This window comes from Phodopus roborovskii, unplaced genomic scaffold (genome assembly GCF_943737965.1).
Source record: "Phodopus roborovskii unplaced genomic scaffold, PHOROB, whole genome shotgun sequence".
NCBI lineage: Eukaryota > Metazoa > Chordata > Mammalia > Rodentia > Cricetidae > Phodopus > Phodopus roborovskii.
In genome coordinates, this window is record NW_026126541.1 from 16,622,263 (window position 1) to 16,642,640 (window position 20,378).

Sequence of the window (20,378 nt, forward strand, 5' to 3'; positions counted from 1 at the left end):
AGTTAAAGATCTGCTGAAGGACCCACGCCAGTGAACAAAGATGGAATTCAAACTACTCTTCCTATTCTATAACACGGGGTCCTTTCTCCTAGGCATTTTGTAACTTTAAAAGACTCAAGAGAGAGTGATGTTTTACAGACATGATGCTTTGATATGGCACTTTGGGCTTTAGAGGAAGTGATTTGGGGAAGGGACTACTTTCCTGAAGTTGCTTGCTCCCCTGGGTGTTTGAGGTGAGCTGATGAGGGAGCATGCCTGGAGCCCCAGCATGGGGGAGATTTTGCAAAGAAGAGGCTAAAGGATTTGGGGGGGTTTCCGAACTTGGGAAAAGAGGAAGAGGTGTTAGGGAAGATGCCAAAATGTGAGCTTAGATGAAAGAATCCAAGCTTGGAGCTGGTATGATTATGGAAAAGGATAACAGAGTCTTTAGAAAAAAACATTCCAAATAAATATACTGAGTGGTATTTGGGGAATCAAGATTAAAGTTTAGAAAAAGGAATCTGTAAGTATGGACTCATCGATCGCAGAGCTAGCAGTGCCTTGACGGTGGCCATGGCAGGAGATCAACGGGGACAGAGAGAATGGACGGTGAGCTGGAAGAAGGCTGAAGATGAGTTCTTGAGTAGAGTTATGTTCAAGGTTATTAGAGAAAGAGAGGCACAAACAAAAGGGGAGATAGATAGATAGGTAATAGATAGACGATAGGTAACTACCTAGATGATGGATAGGTAGGTAGATAGATGATAGATAGACGATAAATGATTCATAGATGGTAGACAGGTAATAGATAGATAGATGGAGATGAGGGAGGAGATAGGGCTCCCAGTCTGGTGAAGCACCATCCTTCTGAAGAACACAGAACTTATCAACAGACAGAACACCCCAGGAAATGAGAAATGGGGGAGAACTATTGAATTGGATGAGAGCCTGGATCCAACCTGCTCTGAATTGAGTGGTGTATTAGTTCTTTCCTCCTTGCTCTGACAAGACCCAGGACAGGAACAACATGAAGAAGATAAGGCTTATCTTGGCTCACCGTGTGAGGGTGTCATCCGTCCCCCAGGGCCGGGGAGGAAGGCAGCAGGAGCTTGAAGTAGCTGCTCACATCCAGTCTCCACTCAGGAAGACTGGCTTTGGATCTTGACTCTGCTGCTGATTGGCTCTGTGACTTTTCACAGCTTAGTTTGTGTGACTGAGGAATGCATTCTGTCTACTTTATATTCATGTGGATCCCCTTAGTGGTGGAGCTGCCCACGTTCAGCATGCATCTTCTCTCTTCACTTAAAACTCTGGAAACTCAGAGATGTGGCTAGAGGCATGTTTTGTTGATGAATCTAAATCTAGACAATTTGACAATAAATACTGACTATTACATGTAGTTGTTTTTTTGGGGGGGTTATGAATGGGGTGAGGTGGGGATAAAATAAGCAGATGTCATTCCATCACCTGTGCTCACAGTAGGGGTGTTACCAGCCGATTGACCAGGGCAAAGCATTGGGGCACTCTCCTCTTCCTTTGCTCTGCCAAGCTCTCAGCTTCCATTTTCTTACAAATCGCATAGGTATGGGGACAAATGAGATTGTGTGTGTGTGTGTGTGTGTGTGTGTGTGTGTGTGTGTAACTAAGGTATGATTGCATACAGAGGAATGTGCACAGATCTCAAGTGTACAGCTTAGTGGATTTTGTACAATGTGTGTTGTGCAACGTTGTCCCGACCCCAATACAGAAAATTTCCAGTATTCTAAAAAGTTCATTCAGCTTACCAAGCTGGTTTGCACCCGAAGGGCCAGCTGCTCAGGAGACTGAGACAGGAGGATCACTTTGAGCCCAGGAGTGTGAGACTAGCCTGGGCAAAACAGAGAGACCCTGCCTCAACAAATGAACTACTAACGTAGACTAAGATGAGATAAAGTGTCTCCTTTAGTGTTGTGGCTGCGTAGAACTGGCTGGGTTCCAGAGAGACATGGTGAAGAGAAGGGCTGAGGGAGGCGCTTGGGGAACAGTGGAGAGAAAACCCGCAGTTGCTGCCTGCATAACCTCAGTACTGACAGTCTGGGCTTCAAAGTTTTGGCTGCTCCCAAAGTGGGGTTTCCTAATGACAGCTTGATAGCACAAAGCAGACACAGGCCGGTACCTGGCTTTGGATCTTGACTCTGCTGCTGATTGGCTCTGTGACTTTTCACAGCTTAGTTTGTGTGACTGTACTTCGATTTCCTAGAAAAGCACTTGCTTGGGTTCTTGTCACTGTTACAATTGTTCTTTTAGTAAAAGAGCAGTTTTACCACTGAGTCACACAAGGGTTAAATCAACAATGAATTCTAATCAACTGTTAATCACTATGGCAAATACTGAAAGCAGCCTTTTGATTTTTCTCTCGCCCCAACTGCAGTTGCCCCTCCCCCCACTTCTACCTGACCCCCCTGGATCCCTCTCTCTCTCTCTCTCTCTCTCTCTCTCTCTCTCTCTCTCTCTCTCTCTCTCTCTCTCTTTCTCTGCACTGGGGATTGAGCAAGGGTTTCCTGCATGCTGGACAGCAAGTACTCTCCCACTGAGCTACCTCCCCAGACATTTATACCACTGAGGCACACCCCCAGACACTTATCTACTCATTTTTATTTGTTCAGTTTTTAGATGTGGGGGTGGGCTTCACTACATAGTTCAGGTTGGCCTTGAACCTATCCTCCTGCCTCAGCTTCCCAAGTGCTGGGATTACAGATGTGTGTCCCGTCGTTCTCAAGGTAATCACTTGGTAAGATGATAGAGAAGATGGATTTAGGTGTAGGTCACGTAGATCCTCAGTGTCGGCTAATCTCCACTGCTTATAAAGGAGTCAGAGCTTTTCTGTGGATCTTCTGTCCCTCAATGAGACATTCACCCCTTTCAGAGTTGTTCCTCCATGGCGTCTCTATTTTCTTCTCTCCTTGGTCTCTGCACACCGGAAAGGCCAGTCCTAGCTCTGGTGGTGGAGAGTTTAAAGGACGTTCCCATCACACCACTGGGTCATTGGAAATTCTTGCTCACCGTACAAGCCAGCCAGCTTCCAAGGAATTTACCCGGGGACTGAAAACAGAATGTGTGTGACCCTCAGCTGCTCTCAGGGCTTGCCTCTTCCTTCTCCCCATCCTGAATTCACCTCTGGAGTTGGACCAGTTCTCCACAATCGAAGTCACGGTGACAGCAAGGTGTGATGGATGGATCTAGCGCCGCAGAGTGGCACGACGCTTCGTCAGGAACCCAAGGCTGTGTTTATGAGAAGGAAGAGGCTGTTTCCTGGAGCGAGCACAACGCTGCTCTAAAAAAGGCAGGGGAAATACATCATGCGAGGGAGCATAACCCTGGGAGGGCCGCTGGGAATCCCAGTACCAGAGAAGGCCGGCAGGTCAAGGTATCTCTGGCAGGCCCTTTTTTATAGGCCATTTGTGTGAGGCTTTGCCACTGTTCCCTGCAGTGCTGACAGCCTTCAAGGTCTAAGTAGGACCTGGAAAACTAATCTTAGCTCTTGCTTTCCAGGCCTTCTCAATTGGTTCAGCTGATGCGTTTAGAAAAGAAATTAACCCTATTATTTTAAAAGCTGCAAAAACAGCTATTTTGGATGTTGACCTGTGCATCATTGCAAATAGATTGGAACCATTACCTCCAAACCCAGGGCAAAAAGGAAGTTTTACTAACTTTTCCCAGTGCTCAAAGAGGAACCAGAATATGTTCTCCTCAGTGTGATTGAGCTATAGTATCTTCCTTCCTTCCTTTCTTTTTTCTTTTCTTTCTCTCTCTTTTCTTTCTCCCTTTCTTTCTCTTCCCCTCCCCCCCTCTGTCTCTCTCTTTTGAGTCACATTCTTACCAAGCTACTCAGGCTGCCACTGAACTCACAGGCCAGGCCACCCTTGAACTCACAATCCCTCAACCTCCGCCTTTCAAGTGTGGAGGTTACTGGCCTGTGCTTCCACATCAAGATTCCCTTAATATTTCTGTTTATCCTTGATGATTCTTGTTCCTCTGATGTCCTTGAAGATCCTGCTGTGTCTTACGGTACTCAGGGTAAAGTGAGCAGTTGGTGTTAGTGCCCATAGCTGGTGTAACAAATGACCACAAGTTCAGTAGTTGACACAGCAGAAATTTATTCTCTTATGGGTCTGGAAGTGCTAGATCCAGAACCACATGGGGTAGAAATCCAGGTGCTAGTAAGACTAGATTCTTCTGGAAGGATTCGGGGCAGGAATCTGATTATTGTCTTTTCTAGCTTGTGCTGGCTGCTGGCATTTCTTGGGCTTGTAAACTCTTATTTTCAAATCCTGTAGCATACCATTGTTTCTCTGAGTCTGCTTCCCCAGCTTGTATCATGTGGCTATATCTTTTTTATAGCTCATTATCCTTTATCTTTCTTTAATAAGACACTTGTGATTAATTTAGGCTCATCTAGTAACTGAAATGAACTTCCTCATGGTGAGGTCCTGCAACATCCCTTTTGCCATAAAATAAACAAATAAACAAACAAAAACAAACAAACAAATAAATAAACAATAAAAAACCATCAAGGTTCACAGGCTCCAAAAGTAGAGCCTACATGTCTTCGAGGACTGCAGTTTTTATTATAGTGTTCACCATGTAGCCAATAAAAATTATTTCTGTGTCTGTGACGAGATTAGCATTTCAATCAGGAGGCTGACTGAAGATCCACACTCATCAATGATCCCATCTGCTGGGTTTCTGAAGAGAGCAGAACAGTGGAGGAGGGGCAAGTTGGTCTCTTTGCTGGGGCATTCTTTCCTGTCCTTGGGCTTGGGACAGTGAACATTAAGCATCAGCACTTCTGGTTCAGACCTTCTGGCTCAATCAGCATATTCACCATTTTCCCTTTGATTCAGACTTGGGCAGAATCATCTCACAAGCTTTCCTGGTTCCATAGCGTGTAGACAGCAGATTGCGGGGCTTAGCTCCATAATTACACAGACCAGTTCCTATAACAAATCATCTTTTGTATGTAGGTATTCATCTGTCCATTCATCCATCCATCCATCCATCCATCCATCCATCCATCCATCTCCTATTGGTTTTATATGACTGGAGAACTTCAACTGATACAGTTGTCATCATTTAGTCTGCCACACACCCTCAAGCATGGTACAAATGTATTGGGTACTTCCTGTCTATTAAATACTTTGCTAAAGCTGGAAATGCAGCTGTCCCTTTAAGTCTCCAGCCCAGTAATAGGTAGTCTTCCTAATTTACAGCTAATAGCATTTAATTTTTAGTTCATACTAACTTCTCATCTTGGCCTTTAGACATAGTAACTCTTTAGCCTTCAGAGCATCCTGTAAGGGAAGTATTGTTATCACCACTTGGAAGCTGGAGAAACTGAAAAATAGACAAGTTAAATGAATTACCCCAAATACAGCAAGAAGCAAAATTGAGGTGTGAACTTAAGTGCATAGCTAGTGACTGCCAGTAAAGCTCTGTTCTTCCTGCTTCCCAGCAGAGCATTTACCTGGGTCTTCTTTATTCTACAGAGAAGGTGAAAGTGGTACATTGGTCTGAAGGTCATCTAGAAAGTCAGTTGGCCAAACATTAATTTGTTTCTCATTGCCTGGTCATGCTCTTCTATAGATTCAAAGGCCTTTGGAACCAAACAGATGGGAAGAACAGCATGCTATTAATAGTATTGTCCGAACAGGTTTACTGGGTGGTTTTCATTATAATGAAAGGAGGAATGTCAGAGTTAAGAAAGAGATGGCTGGGATGCCAGCATCAGAACTCTGAAGAAGATGGAGGACTGCGAAATTAAACAGGCCAGATTCTGTGCAGGGAGGAATAGGTAATGGTAAAACAAGGCTGGATGAGAGAAGGGAAAAGGGAGAGAAAAGGGATGTGGAGAACTTGGGGAAGAAAGCAGGGCTGAGGCGTGGGGAGGCAAAGACTCAAGTGTTTTGAACCCGTGGAAATCAAGTGTGCCTCAAGGTAACCAGGCTGGCCGTGTGGAAATAAAGGAATGACAGGTGCTGGAGTGGGCAGGTGACTGAGAAGCAAGGTGAAGAGACACTGTGGAAGGAACTTACTCCATCAGACTTTTCAGTTCAATAAAAACCCAACTATCATGACCTAGTAATTCAGGAAGTAGTCATTGAACCCCTATGTGTTCAGAACTTTAAAAAAATATATTTCTTTATGTGTGGGTGTTTTGCCTATGTGTGTCTGTATATTACTTTTGTGTTTGGTGCTCACAGAGGCCAGCAGAGGGGGTTAGATGCCCTGGAACTGCAGTTACAGAGGGTTGTGAGCTGTCACGTGGGTGCTGGGAATTGAACCCATGTTCCGGAAGCGTGGCCAGTGCTTTTAACTGTTGAGCCATCTCCAGTCCCTCTAGCCCACACTTTATACTGGCATATTCCTAACCAACTTTATTCATTGCTTATCTGGCCACTGGAGACAAACTTCGAAGTCCATGAAGTTGGCAACTTTGGGGTAGGGTCTTCTATAATGTGATAGAGGCTGCTTGTTTTTCAGAATGCAAGCTCTTAAGCTACGGACACTATAAACACCTTAGTAATGTTGGAAGGTCACAGCCTGACCTTTTAGCCTCTATTGCCCGCTGTGTTTCCTACCAAAGAGCCACATCTCTTCAATTTTACTGCCACACAGTATAAGATCAGACCATTTTCTGTGTTGTTCTGTATCCTTGGCTCTCTCACAGGCTGGAGGAAGTGTTGCTCTCCATGACTATGGTTGCGGGGTGGAGAGATTAGGACTGCCTTTGTGTGGATGTGCGCTGTGTGGCAGAGAAGGTGGTTTGGATCAAGGCTCACTAGGGTCTGGGTAGACTGGGGATCAAGGCTGCATCAGCTGATTCAACACTAGAAGAGAGCTTAGAGCCCTCATTTGTCTAATAACTATTTCCTGAGTGTTGGTATTTTGCTAGGTGCCTGTGAAACATAGGTGTAATGCCATAGCCCCTTGAATGATGCATATACAGTTCAGCACCTTTTGTCTGGAGTTAAGGGAACCAGGGTCAGTTTGGATACATACCACTTTCAAATAACAACACCAAGCCTGGAAATGAGGTTGGACACTGATTCCCAGGCTTTTCCTACTTCTCTCCTATTGCCTCCTCATCCTTCTAATTCAGTGGTTCTCAACCTTCCTAATGCCGTGACCCTTTAATACAGTTCTTCGTGTGGTGACCTCCAACCATAAAATTATTTTCTTTGCTATTTCATAACTGTAACGTTGCTACTGTTATGAATCAACATTGATATCTGATATACAGATAGTCTTAGGCACACCTGTAAAAGGGCATTTGACCCTGGGGGCGGGTCTCAACCCACAGGCTGAGAACCGCTCTCCTAACTGGTTCATATCTGCTTTCGCTTTCCACAGTGGCCCATCTCAGACCACTGTTCTCCAGAAGTTCACTTCATTGTGGTTCTCTGAGCTTGGTGGTCCATCTCAGACCACTGTTCTCCAGAAGTTCACTTCATTGTGGTTCTCTGAGCTTGGATATCCATCGGCTCTCCTGTCAAGGCTGGAGCGGTTTATTCCATATTGATAAGGAGAGCTCCCCTCCTTGATTAATGTTACAATCTTTCAAGGGCTTCACTGCTTCTACAGCACTGTACTGATAGTGAGTGAAATCATTGTTTAGGTGGCTAATTTTAAGACAAATGCATGCTGTATGACTCTGCTTATATGCAATTCTTAAAAGGAAAAATGCATTTTTTAGGAAATCCTAGAACATTTTAGAAAAGGGAAGTATATCAACATCTGCCTAATGTCAAAGGTAGGAATTCACTGCAAAGGACTATAGTGGAGTTTTCTGAGTGAAGCAAGAAACAGCCTGTCTGTGGATTGTGGTGGTGGTTACATAGTATATCCATTTCCAAACTAACCTCTTAAAATTTATGTCTTACTCTCTATAGATGGCACATCAACAAGGCAGCTTGTTTTTTGAAAAGGGACCATTGAAATAGTTTTTCAGTTTTTCAATGAGACAAATACGATCAAATGAGTTCAGAGGCAGGGTTTAAAATGTGAAGACTTAGTGAGTGCTTCTAGCCAGAGAGCAAGGGGGATGGGTGGATGAGTCTACACTCTTCATTTCTATGTGCCTGTCAGGGTGCAGCATTTTGTTGCAATGATTCTAGGGTTCAAAGATAAGGGTTGTTTGCTTGCTTGTTTGCTAGCTGGGGAACAGTGGTACCGGGGGACAGAGAACAACATCTTTAAGCCAAACCCTCCTGTAATGAGTAAGGTTTTTCTGCCTGCCACAGCTGGTCTTGTCCCGCTGCCGCGCCAGCCTCAAATAACACACAGAGACTCTGTATTTGATATAATGCCGTTGGCCCATTATTTGTTTCTTATAGGCTAGCTCTGTCTTAAGTATTAACCCATTTCTATGTATTTCCACGTGGTCTCCTTACCGGGGAGTGAGGCAGGCATCTGGTCTCTCCAGTCTCTCCATCTTGACTCCTCCTAACTACTTCCTCTTTCCTCCTTGTCTCCTAGTCCCTCCTATCTTCCTTTCCTATTGGCCAACAGTGCTTTATTCATTAAACCAGTATGAGAAACATATACAGAATGACACCTCCCATCACCCTCCTGCTAGGACTCAATTTACAAAGCACTGCTCTTGCCCCGGAGGGTGACTCACAGCCATGTCATTAGAGGGTGTGCACCTATGGACACGTGTATTCTACTGTGGCTAAAGGCTTTTCAGATACAATCTTTGTGATATTTGGTTTTCACTGTATGAGCTGAGTTGAAAACTTAACTATCCCATGTGAACTCCTCTACTATTCGTTTTCAACATGATTAGGGTTAAAGGACAGAGATTGGATTCTATCACGGTCTAAATTCCTTCTGAGGTATTTGATGGGGCATTTTCCTGGCATCTTGACTCAGTTACCAGCCTGGATATAATACTGGCCCACTCCATGTCTGACTATGGTGGGCAGCTTTTGCACGTGTGTTTGCACCCTCCTGTGGGTTTACAGTTAGTGGCCACATCCACTCCTCTTTCTGTTCCTTTAGAAGTGTTTCACACTCAGAAAACAAGAAGCTATGCTAGTTTTACAGTAGAGCATATGACAGTTCCTGTGGTTGCCAGATGAACACGCATGGGCTATTTATTTCCTTCTGTTTTTCTAACTTCAATTACAATTGCAATATCTCATTTAAGGGGTCTCACTTACACTTAGCAGTCACCCCCATAGAAGCACCCCAGAGCTAGCAGAATCATTCCAGAGGGTCCAAGCAATAACTGGTTCAATGAAGTTACCCACTTTCTCTCCAGCCTCACCCTAGCCTCGGGGTGATGGACATTCCATTTGGGGGAATGAATCACACGGAACTTAATCCTAGTAATACCTTAGATTTGCTGGGCACTTTATGCATGTCATGGTACTTTCACACGAATTATCCTCATAACCACCTGAGAAGTGTATTGGACGGATGTTAACCCAGCTTTATTGATGAAAAACCCAGGCTCAGAAGACATGAGCTTTGCCGAAGGTCATGTGGTGAGTCAGCAGCAGAATTGGGAAGAAGACAAACAGCCATGGATGATTAACCAGACAAGGGCAGAATAGAAATCCTTTAAAACGACCACAAAAGGATTAATCAGACAAATATATGAGCAGGGAGCCACAGTTTATTGAGCACCTACTATGTGCCAAGCATTATAAGAGATGCCGCATGTATATTAGCATATTCAAGGTCACTGTGTAGGATCATGATTATATGGGAAAAATATCTTTTCAAAGTTATCCTTTTTTTGAGATTATAATATAATTATATCATTTTACTCTTCCCTTTCCTCCCTCTAAACCTTTCTGTATATATCTTCCCTTGTTCTTCTTTAAGTTCATGGCCTCTATTTCACAGAGGCTGAGGATTCCTGGGCTTTTCTCATTCATGTTAGCTTGTCTACTGTTGTGTATTTTTTCAGCTCAAGTTTAGGCAGTCGTTTTTGGTGAGGCTGTGTGGATATACCTCCTGACATTCCTAGAGACACAATCTCACAGCAAACTCCCTGATCCTCTGGCTCTTACAATCCTTCTATTCCCCCTTTCCCAATGATCCCTGAGCCTCATCTGTGAAAGCTGTATTTTAGATGATAAATGAATTTTATAAGCATATTTACAAGGAAGAAGCTTAGAGTCCCCCATCACGAGTAACTTATTAAAAGTACTAAAAGGAGATATATTCACCATCCTTTGTATTTTTCCTACTTGTTTATTTGACTAAAAGAATATGTATTTATATGTACAATGTGGAATGGTTAACTAGAGCTAACTAATGTATCCACTTTCTCATATGCTTATTTTTAGGACAATGTTTTTATTATTGCAATTATTAACACATATTAATAGTACAGACTAATGGGCTTCACTTTGATATTTCCATACATGCATACATCATGCATTGATCACTTCCATCCATCTTTCTTTTCATAATCACACTCTCTTCCTTCCCTTGGTATCTTTTAGACACTAGAAGTCCTCTTACACTTTCGGGACTGTATGTTTTGTTTTATTTACTTAGTTTTTTTGAGATTGGGTCTCATGTAGCCCAGGCTGACTTTGAACTCACTCAATAGCTGGGGATAATCTTGAACTCCTGATCCTCTTGCCTTCACTTGCCAAGTGTTGAGATTGCAGACACATGCCACCATGCCTGGCTTCTTTTATTTGGTGTAATATTTAGTTTCCTCCCATGAGGGACATGTGACACTTGCCTTTCTATGTCTGGCTCTGTTTGCTTAGCACAATGCCTAACAGTTCCACCCATTTCCCTGCACCTGACAGGATTTTGTTCTTCCTTAAGGCCGAATTATACTCCATATTGTCTTTATCCATTCGTCTGTTGATGGGTACCTAGGTTCATTTCATATCTTGGCTGTCTTGTGAATGAATAGTACTTCAGTAAGCATGGCTAGGCAGTTATCTGTTTTGTATGCTGAATTCATGACCTTTGGGCATATGAATGTATCCAGAAGTGGGGTGGTTGGATCATATGGTGGTTCTGGCCTTTTGAGGAACCTCTGTATTATTGTCCAAAGTATTCTATATTGATGTATCTCTCCCAATCACACAAGGGTTACTTTCTTCCACTTTTTTGCCAGTACGCATCATTTTTTTTTTTTTAAAGAATAGTCATTCTAACTGGAGTGAGATAGCATCTGATTGTAGCTTTGATTTTCATTTCCCTGAAAGCTAAAGCTATTGAATATTTTCTATATATTTATTGGCTATTTCCTCTTTTGAAAATTATTTATTCAGATAGCTTGCCCGTATTTTTACTGGATTTGCTTGTGTTTGTGGGAAGAATACTTATCGCATATACTCCTGAAGCAATTTTTGAAGGAGTGTTGCGCTGTTGCTGACTACGGTCAGTCACCACATACCACGTGCCTTTTGTTTCTCTCACGTGCTGTGTCCTTTGAAGAGCAGCCTCTCTCCCCCAGCTCCTGGCACCCGTCATTTTACTCTCTGCTGGACTTTTTTTTTATGTTCCACACATAAGTAGGATCACGTCGTTTTTGTCTTTCTGTGTTTGGCTTATTTCATTTAGCACAATGGCCTCCAGATTCATCCACCTTATCCCAAATGACAAGATTCTTTCCTTTAAAAAATCCCATTCGTTTTTATTCTGTTGTTCTCTATATTACAGTTTTTAAAGATTTACTTATTCATTTTTTAAATTTATATGAATGTATGTATGCATGTATATGCTCACATGAGTTTATGTGTATTATATGTATGCAAGTGTTTGAGGTGGTCAGAGGTGTCAGATCCCCTGGAGTTACAAACAATTGTGAGCTGCCATGTGGGTGCTGGGAATTGAACTCAGGTCCTCTGGAATAGCAGCCAGTGCTCTTAACCACAGAGTCATCTCTCCAGCCCCCTTTAATTTGCCTCCAACTTGAGGAATGTCCATACTGTTTTGTTTTTTATTAGTAAGACTAATTTTCATTCCCACCAACAGTGTACAAGAGTTCTATTTTCTTTATATCCTCAGCAATAGTTATCTGTTGTCTTCTTGATAAGGCATTCTAACAGGTGTGAGGAGCTTTTTTATTGTGATTATAATTTACGTTTCTCTGATGTTTAATAACGTATAACATTTCTACGAGTTATTTACATGTCTTCTGTTAAGAAATGCCATGCAGGTCTTTTGCCGATTTTCATTTCTCCCTGACTTCCCCCCCCCCCATTTTGATATTTGGTTTTTGTTGTTGTTATTTTTCTTTGTGTATTTTGGGTTGTAACCCTTAGGTTTATAATTTGTGATTATTCTCCCCCATCTACCCACTATTAATCTTTGCTTTTTCAATAAGAGCACCCCAGAGTGCATGTATAGCCAAGCGCTAGTTTAACGTTGGCATCAGCCTCTACCACCTTCTCAAGCACCATCCCATCATTAATTACTACCCTCCACGGTTGGTCACTCCCATTGTAATCTCCACCTCACCTGTAGTCTTCACCTTCTTCACATGGCCAGGAAGAAGCGGTCTCATAAAGAGTATTTCATGATAAGGAACTTCACGTTTCCTGAGTAAGCAACCGCACGTATCCTCCAACGTGACAGCACAGGACACACATCATCTTTTTCCAGTCAGTCTGCATGTTGTTTAAAATATTTCTGTTGCGCTAACTTGTCTGCTATTTTCTGTGTTGATTTGTGAGGTCCCCAGGGTAGGAATTATGGTTGTACTCTACTTTCTAGTTAAAAAGCTAGCTTTGTTATTTTTGCACTCTGCAAAGTTCATGTGCACTTGTCCTTGAGAATGATTTAATTACACCCACAAGTGGCACACAGGGTTTCTGCCCTCACAATATTCATTCATTTTGTGTTTTGGATCTGGAGGCTTATCACCTGTGCTTGTCTTCAAGCATTTACTTACTCATAAAACATACATTTGTCACACTGTGTAACAATGAAGCGAGAACGACATACAACCCCAGGTTCAAATCTAGTGCCATCAACTAAATATTTTCCTCATTTGAATGTGTTTTCCTTGGCTGTGTAGCTGTTTTGCAAGTGGTAGTTTGACTTAGAAGAATAACCATAATTTTGTTTAAAGTTATGAAAGAACCAGGAGCGACATCAGCTTTTGGGAGTCTAAGCAGTTCTTTCCAAATGGTTCTTTAACCACAAGATGGCCAGTGTTGCTCTTATTCACATGCTTTGCATTTTTTACTATTCAACCAGCCACCTCTACTTCTTCTATGAGGAGGAAGCTTAGGCTAAGTAAAAGCTCCTTTCCCCAGAGAAGAAAGGTGCCACAGAAAGATTAAGAACAACTGCCCAGGAGAGAAAGGGAAGAGGAGAACTTCCAGGATGCATGGTTCTGTCCCACTGACTTAGTTTTCTACCTTGGGATACCTCAGCCAGTGAGAGCCACAAGGTGTCCACGACCCGGGGATATGACAGACGGTAGGATTTGTGGAGTTCTAGCCAGATTGAATCTTGGTGGATTACTGTACAGGCATGCACACTGTCCTTCCTTTTCAGTGTGCTGGTTTAGAATTGGGAAGTATTTGTGCATGAAAGAAGAGAGTCTTTTTTTTTTTTTCTAGAACCTTCTCCCTGGGGAGATGCCTTATTGCATCTCTTAGAAGAAATGCAACTGGTTCAACAGTTTGTTTCTGGGTGTGGGAATGAATTCTGTTGCTCCCTCTCTGCCTGCCATCAGATCCACAGTGATGATAATGTGTTGCTGCCGTTCGTTTCCCATTGTTTCACCGTTCATGATGGCAGTTTTACAGTGTAGACTGGCGTTACCTAGATTTAAGAAAATAAGGGCACTGCACCTACTCTGTGCTAGGGAGCCGAATAGAAAGTTGGTATGTGGGCCTTTGACATGGCTCAGTAGGTAAAAGGTGTTTGTCACCAAGCCAGACAACCTAAACTGGGACCCAAGTGGTGGAAAAACACCAACCCCTGAAGGTTGTCCTCTGACTTCACCCATGTGCTCCGGCACACGCATGCTTCACTCCCCAAATTAATTTGTGTTTTGTAAAGTCAGTACATCCTTTGACAATATCTTCATCTGCCCCAACATCTTTTTTTAAAGCTCCTTCATAAATAGGGGCTCCCTTATCTCCCTATACTTATTTACCATATGGTTCCTCAATCAAAAATCCCTCGCACAGGTTAGGTCAAGTTCCCTTACGTTTGCCCCTCCCCCACAGGATGCAAATCCCCCCTCAGCTCCCCTTGGGAGGAACGCCTTTCTGCCTTTCCCAATCTTTTCCTTCCTCCAAGGTCCACTTTAGACCAAACTCCTCCATCAAACCCTCTCTGACAGCTCCTGCCCAGTTCCTCCTTCCTTCTCCGACCTCCTACTACACAATGGAGTGCGACAACAATAGCCTTCATTGGCCTAGCGGTTGATGGGCACTGTACTTGCTCCCAAGATTGGTGAGGATATTGAAAACCCAGACAAGTAAATAGTAAAACGGGGCAACAGTTCAGAAGTACAACATTTCCTCGCCACCGTTTCCATCGTACAGCTTTAGACCTCAGCCTGCCCAAGGGCCAGGCAGATGATGGTAGAGCCAGGCAGATGGTAGAGCCAGGCAGATGGTAGAGCCAGGCAGATGGTAGAGCTGTCTTTCTTCCTGCGCAGCACCTGCCCCCACCTTAAAGCGACAGGACGGCTTCTCTAGCCAGGAACTGTGAGCCCTTATGGGTGAAGAGTGTGAAACACAAGAGGGTGAAGGCTGCTTCTCCAGGGTCTGTGGTCCCTTGTCCACTGAGGCTACCTACTAGGGACATGCTTTCCCCAAAGGGTCCAACAGGAGACCTCGTTCTAAAGCACAGCAGCATGAGGACATGATTTCACTTGTTTGTTATATGAGGAAGGTTTTTTTTTTTTTTTTTTTAAAGGAGATATTTTTAAAAAGCACCAGTAGAGAAAAATCTCTCTCTTTTGGCTGAGTGGCATGTCGTGTCTGTTCACATTATGTCAGTCTTTGAAGAAAAGGACTACAGCAGTTTTCTTTCTTACCAGACAAAAGGAAGAACTGGGTGTTTCCCTGGTAGAGGACCCAGATGTGATGAGTGAAGCCTGAGGATTGAAGCTGACTCACTGGCATTGGGGGCCGGAGGTGGGTCAGAGCTTTCAAAGCCAGCAAATGCTTTAGGGGCTCTGGTTGCACACCTGTTGGCTGCAACCAGCCTTGGTATTGTCAACATTTGGGACAGGACTCAAAGCAAGAGCTTCAGCTAAGTTTAATTCTTTCAAGATGGATCTTTTCCATATCTGCTAGGCTAGGGATTTATTTTTAAATAACTTAAGCATGCAGAATTCACTCGCACATACAAAACACATGTATCCACAACACAATTAGAGTTCACGACAACCCATGAAAATCATGCAGAGGATGCCTATATCTTATCTAACAAAAGTTTTTTTTGAGTGTAACATTTAAAAAGAAGCAATGCTCCCCAAAGGCCCCCCACAGGGTTTCTCTGTGTAGCCCTGGCTGCCTTGGAACTCTCTCTGTAGACCAGGCTGGCTTCAAATTCAGAGATCTGCCTGCCTCTTCCTTCCAAGAGCTGGGATTAAAGGAGTGGAGCACTACCATCTGACAATACTTTTAAAAATAATCTCTTTTTTTGATAATAATTGTTTAATTTCGGTTTGCCTTTGAAAAATTATAAAAGTTTTTAGAAAAGGAGCCAGAAAAGGAGGCCTGTGATAACTGCCGACATTTCAGCTAGAAATATGCCTCCGCCGCCTAAAAATAATCTCTTAGCTGGAGAGATGGTTCAGTGGTTAAAAGCACTGATTGTTTTTCCAGAGGTCACGAGTTCAATTCCCATCACTCACATGGTGGCTAACGACTGTTCCAATGCCCCTCTTCTGGTGTGCAGCTGTACATGAAGACAGAGCACCCATAAATGTGAACAAATCTTTAAACAATAAAAATAAAACAAATCTAAAAAAATTAATAAAAAATAATCTCATGGTTCTGGGCAACAGTGAATGCCCCTGGGGTCTCTTCACATGGGGTCTTTCGGATGCCTCCGGGTCCTATCAAATGGCCACAGAGACTATACCCACATGATGGTTCCTTCTCTTGTATGAAGCCATGCTGGCCAGGGATCTTTTTCTTAATGGCTTTTCCAAGGGGGCAGTCCTAGCATGCACAGATGTCCCACTTGGCAGTTAGCTTACTCCAGAGCAAATTAATCCAGAAGTCACCAACCAAGGCTGCAGTTTCTTATGATCTAGTCTTTAAAGTGTCAGGATAGCATTTCTGTCGTGTGCTATTGGCTAAACGTAGTCACCAAGGCAGCCAGATGCAAGAAAAGAGTAATTAGACTCCACAGAAAAATAAAAGTGACAAAAAATTGCTGCCTGCAGTCTGTCACAACCACTCCGATGTTCACTGGACACCAAGTGAGTGGATGGACACGCAAAAAGAGAGGTCGTTAGGGGTAAGGCTGAAGCCAGGAGTAGATTAAGTCATCATGTCTGATTGACTCCGAAAACACCCTGCCACGGTGTCATAATACCAGGAATCAGTATGTGTTCTATGCGTGTCACACACAGCCATTGAAGCACCCCCCAGCTTATTTGTAGTAGGTCGAAATGAGCATGAGTGTGGTATCTCTTTAAACTGGCCTTGCGCACCTACAGTCCTTATTTTCTGAATAGGCTGGAGTGCATCATGCATTTAACTGTTGTATTTATGACCTGTATAAGGCATAGTGCTACATAGCCCGTTAAGTGTGGTTTTTACTCTCAGGATCAGGGATGCTGATTTCTCCCCCCATCTTTCTATGTTATTGTTTTTTTTCCAGATTGCATATTAAGCCAAATTAGAAAAAAAAAAAAATGAAGCAACCATAGGTAGTAAAGAGAAACAGTTGGGGGGAGCAATTGCCATGAACGCTGTAGTCTGAAGTCCATGGTTATTCTATGAAGGAGCAGCAATTTGCTCCCTAGCAGAAGCCAGAATGGGTGGGGAGCTTGCCAGATTCTAGCCATCCCTCCACCCCAAGAAATTCATCCTCTGTGTGTCCAGATGCCAGAGTCGAAGGAGCAATTCTTGGAGCAGGCCTTGCCTCTGCGGAAAGGAATCTTCCGTTGAAGGGTAGGAATTGTATTGGGGCAGTTTTTAATGCAGGAGCTCAAAAAACTTGTGTACGAGCCACCAAAGCCAACAGAAAAGTCACAACGAGCCACTGGCTGCTTGAGCGAAGGGACCGCCAGACAGCCCATTCATCGCATCCGACTTGTACCCTGAATATGCTGACTGCGATCCTCTTCTTCTGATTAAAGATGATTTTACTTCTAGTCCTGAGGCATGTCGGGAGGAAACTGAGTAGGGAGGAAGGGAAGGGTGGGATGAGGGTGGGATGAGCAAGTGTGATTGTGGTGAAGGAATCGAATGTTAGAGCTCCACCTGGAGGCTTGTCCGGGCGGTTGCAGCGGCGACCCAGGTGTATCTGCATAGCGGTCCTGGTTCAGGACTCAAGAGAACCCATTTATTTCGCCCTTCACTCTCTCACAGCATCGCTTTCCAGCTTTCAGTGTACAGTTCTTTCACAGCTTTCATCGGGCTTGTAAGCAAATATTTCTTCAGATGAACTTATAAATGATTCTGTTTATTTAAATTCTGCCTCGAAAAGTACATCGCCATCATAAAAGTTTTCTCTTTTAAAGACAGTTTCACTATGTCGAGTTCCAGGATTACAGGTGTGAACCACCACAGCTGACATAGTGATTGTGCATCACACATTCCTGCTGAATTCATCATCAGGTCTAGGACGTTGTGTTTTGAATCTCTAGGATTTTCTCCCCAAATGCAGTTACTATGAATAAAGACCTTTTCTGTCTTTCTTTAAGAGTTAGGCGTTTCTCATCTGTTTTTCAAGCGGGTTGCGAGTCCTCTGGTGAGGGGGCATATTCTCTCATCCTTCTGACTGCACAGAGAGTACCTGCTTTCAGCATTAGTTTAAGATGAGCTGGAGAGTCCTCAGACAGCTCAGTAGGTAAAGTGTAAGGGCCAGCACCCGAGTTCTGATGGTCCCTGGAATCAGTGTGGAGAGCCACGCACAGAGGCAGGTCTGTAACATCAGCACCAGGAATGGGGACAGAGGCAGGTGTATCTCTGGAAATCACTAGTCACCAGGTTTGGTTGAATGGATGAGTTCCTGGTTCAGTGAGGGACCCTATCTCAAAAAATAAGGTGGGAAGCAACAGAAGAAGACATACAAGTTGTCTTTTGACTAAACACACACACACACACACACACACACACACACACACACACACACACACACGAGAGAGAGAGAGAAATACACATGTGACATAATACACACAGAAAATGAATATTTAATTTTGTCAAATGGTTTCTCTGAAATGAAGTTTTCTCTTTTACTAACACAAACTTTTTAATTGAAGACCCATTTTATATTCCTAAGATTGACTCCTATTCATAACGAGTTATTACTTTTTAGAATATGGTTGGTTTTTGTTTGTGAGACAGGGTCTCACTCTGTCTCCAGGGTTACCCTAGAGCTTACTGTGTAACCTAGGCTGGGCTGAAACTTGTGAGGATCCTCCTGATTCAGCCCTCAGAGTGCTAGGTTGGCTGTGTACACCCACAAAGCTCTATACCTTTTGTTTTGATAAAATGTGGTTTAGGGTTGTTATGTGTACAATCCTAAGGGATTTCACTCTACATATTTTTGTCGTTGTGTCCTCATCCCCTTTCAATGCTGGGGATGGGATACAGAACTTGATGCTTGCTAGGCATGTATGCTGCCGCCGAGGCATGCTTCTGGGTTCCACAGTTCACTTATAATGTCTTTAGTCCGACTTTTTCTTGTTTCTGGAAGTATTCCTACAGAATTGGTATTATTTACTCCTTAAATGTTTGATAAAAATTCATCAGTGAGGCCACATGAGCCTGGAATTTTTCTCATGGAAAAGCTGGCTACAAATTTGACTTCTGTTTTTAAGAATCAGCACACACCAATTACGCAGAGGTAGGGATTTTATCATGACATTTACACACACACACACACACACACACACACACACACACACACACACTCTCTCTCTCTCTCTCTCTCTGATTACATTCATTGTTATCCTTCTTCCCTCCTTTGACACGTACAGTATTTCTCTTTTTAGGTGACCCCTCTTTAATCACCTAACTTCCTCACAGGAGAGAAAACATTTGCTATTTGTCTTTTCGAGTGTGGCATTTTTCACTGAAGTTGATTGTCTTGAGTTCCATTCATGTGACTGTAAGTGATGTTCTTTATGGTTGAATAAAACTCTATTGTGTCTGTTTGCCACATTTTCTACTTATGGGCATCTAGGTTAGCTCTATGGTACCACAATACACACGAGTGTGTATGTCTGTGGCAATCAGGCTTTGGTCCTTTTGGCTATGAATAAGAGGTGCTATGACAGGGTCGTATGGAAGCTCTGCTCTTATTGAGGACTCTGCATACTGATTCCCACAGTGGCCGCTGGCTTACATCACCCCAGCGGTGAGTAAGGATTCTTTCCCCCACATCCCCGGCTGTGTTTGTTGTCTGTTTCCTTAACAGCATATAAATTAAATATAAATTAAATTTCTTTGGTTTATGAAAGGCTATTCAAGCTATTATCTATTTCTTCTTGAGTGAGTGTTGGTAATTTGTGTCATTCAAGGAACTTGTCTATCTTATGTTATTAAATGTATTGGTATAATTTTCCACAGTTTTTCTTCAGCTTTTCAGTGTATGCAGGGGTCTGTAGAAATGTCACCTGTTTCGTTATTTGTACCGCTAATTTTTGTCATCTTTTTCCAGAGCAACCTGGGTAGAATTTATTAATTTTACCAATCTCTCCCAGGAACTAAGCTCTCAGGTTTATTTTTAAATATATTTTTCTTATTTTAAAAATTCTGTTCCCACTGTATTATTATCTCATGACTTTAACTTAATATTTACAATGTTTTTTTTTTCTGTGTTTTCCTGGTTTTCCGAGGTGGAGGTTGAGAGTCACCAATAATTTCCCTCATTGCCTTGAGTCTTTAAAAAAATTAAATTAATTTATTATTATTGTGTGTTCATGATGTGTGTATGTAGGAGAGGGCATCTGTGGGGATCAGAGGACAAGCTAGTGGAGTGAGTCCTCTTCTGGAAAGCTTTGTGTGGGTGCCCGGGGCCCCACGAGGCCAATGTCTTTCCCTGTCAGGTCACCTGCCTACCCTTTCCTTCTTTTCTGGCAGACACTTTGAGCATAGGTTTTCCCTGATGACTGTCTCAGCACTGTCCCATAAACACTGATGTGCACTTTCATTTTCACCCAGTTAAGAATACTTTCTAATTTCTCCTTTGAGTCTTATTTGATTTGTAGGTTATTTAGAAGTTGT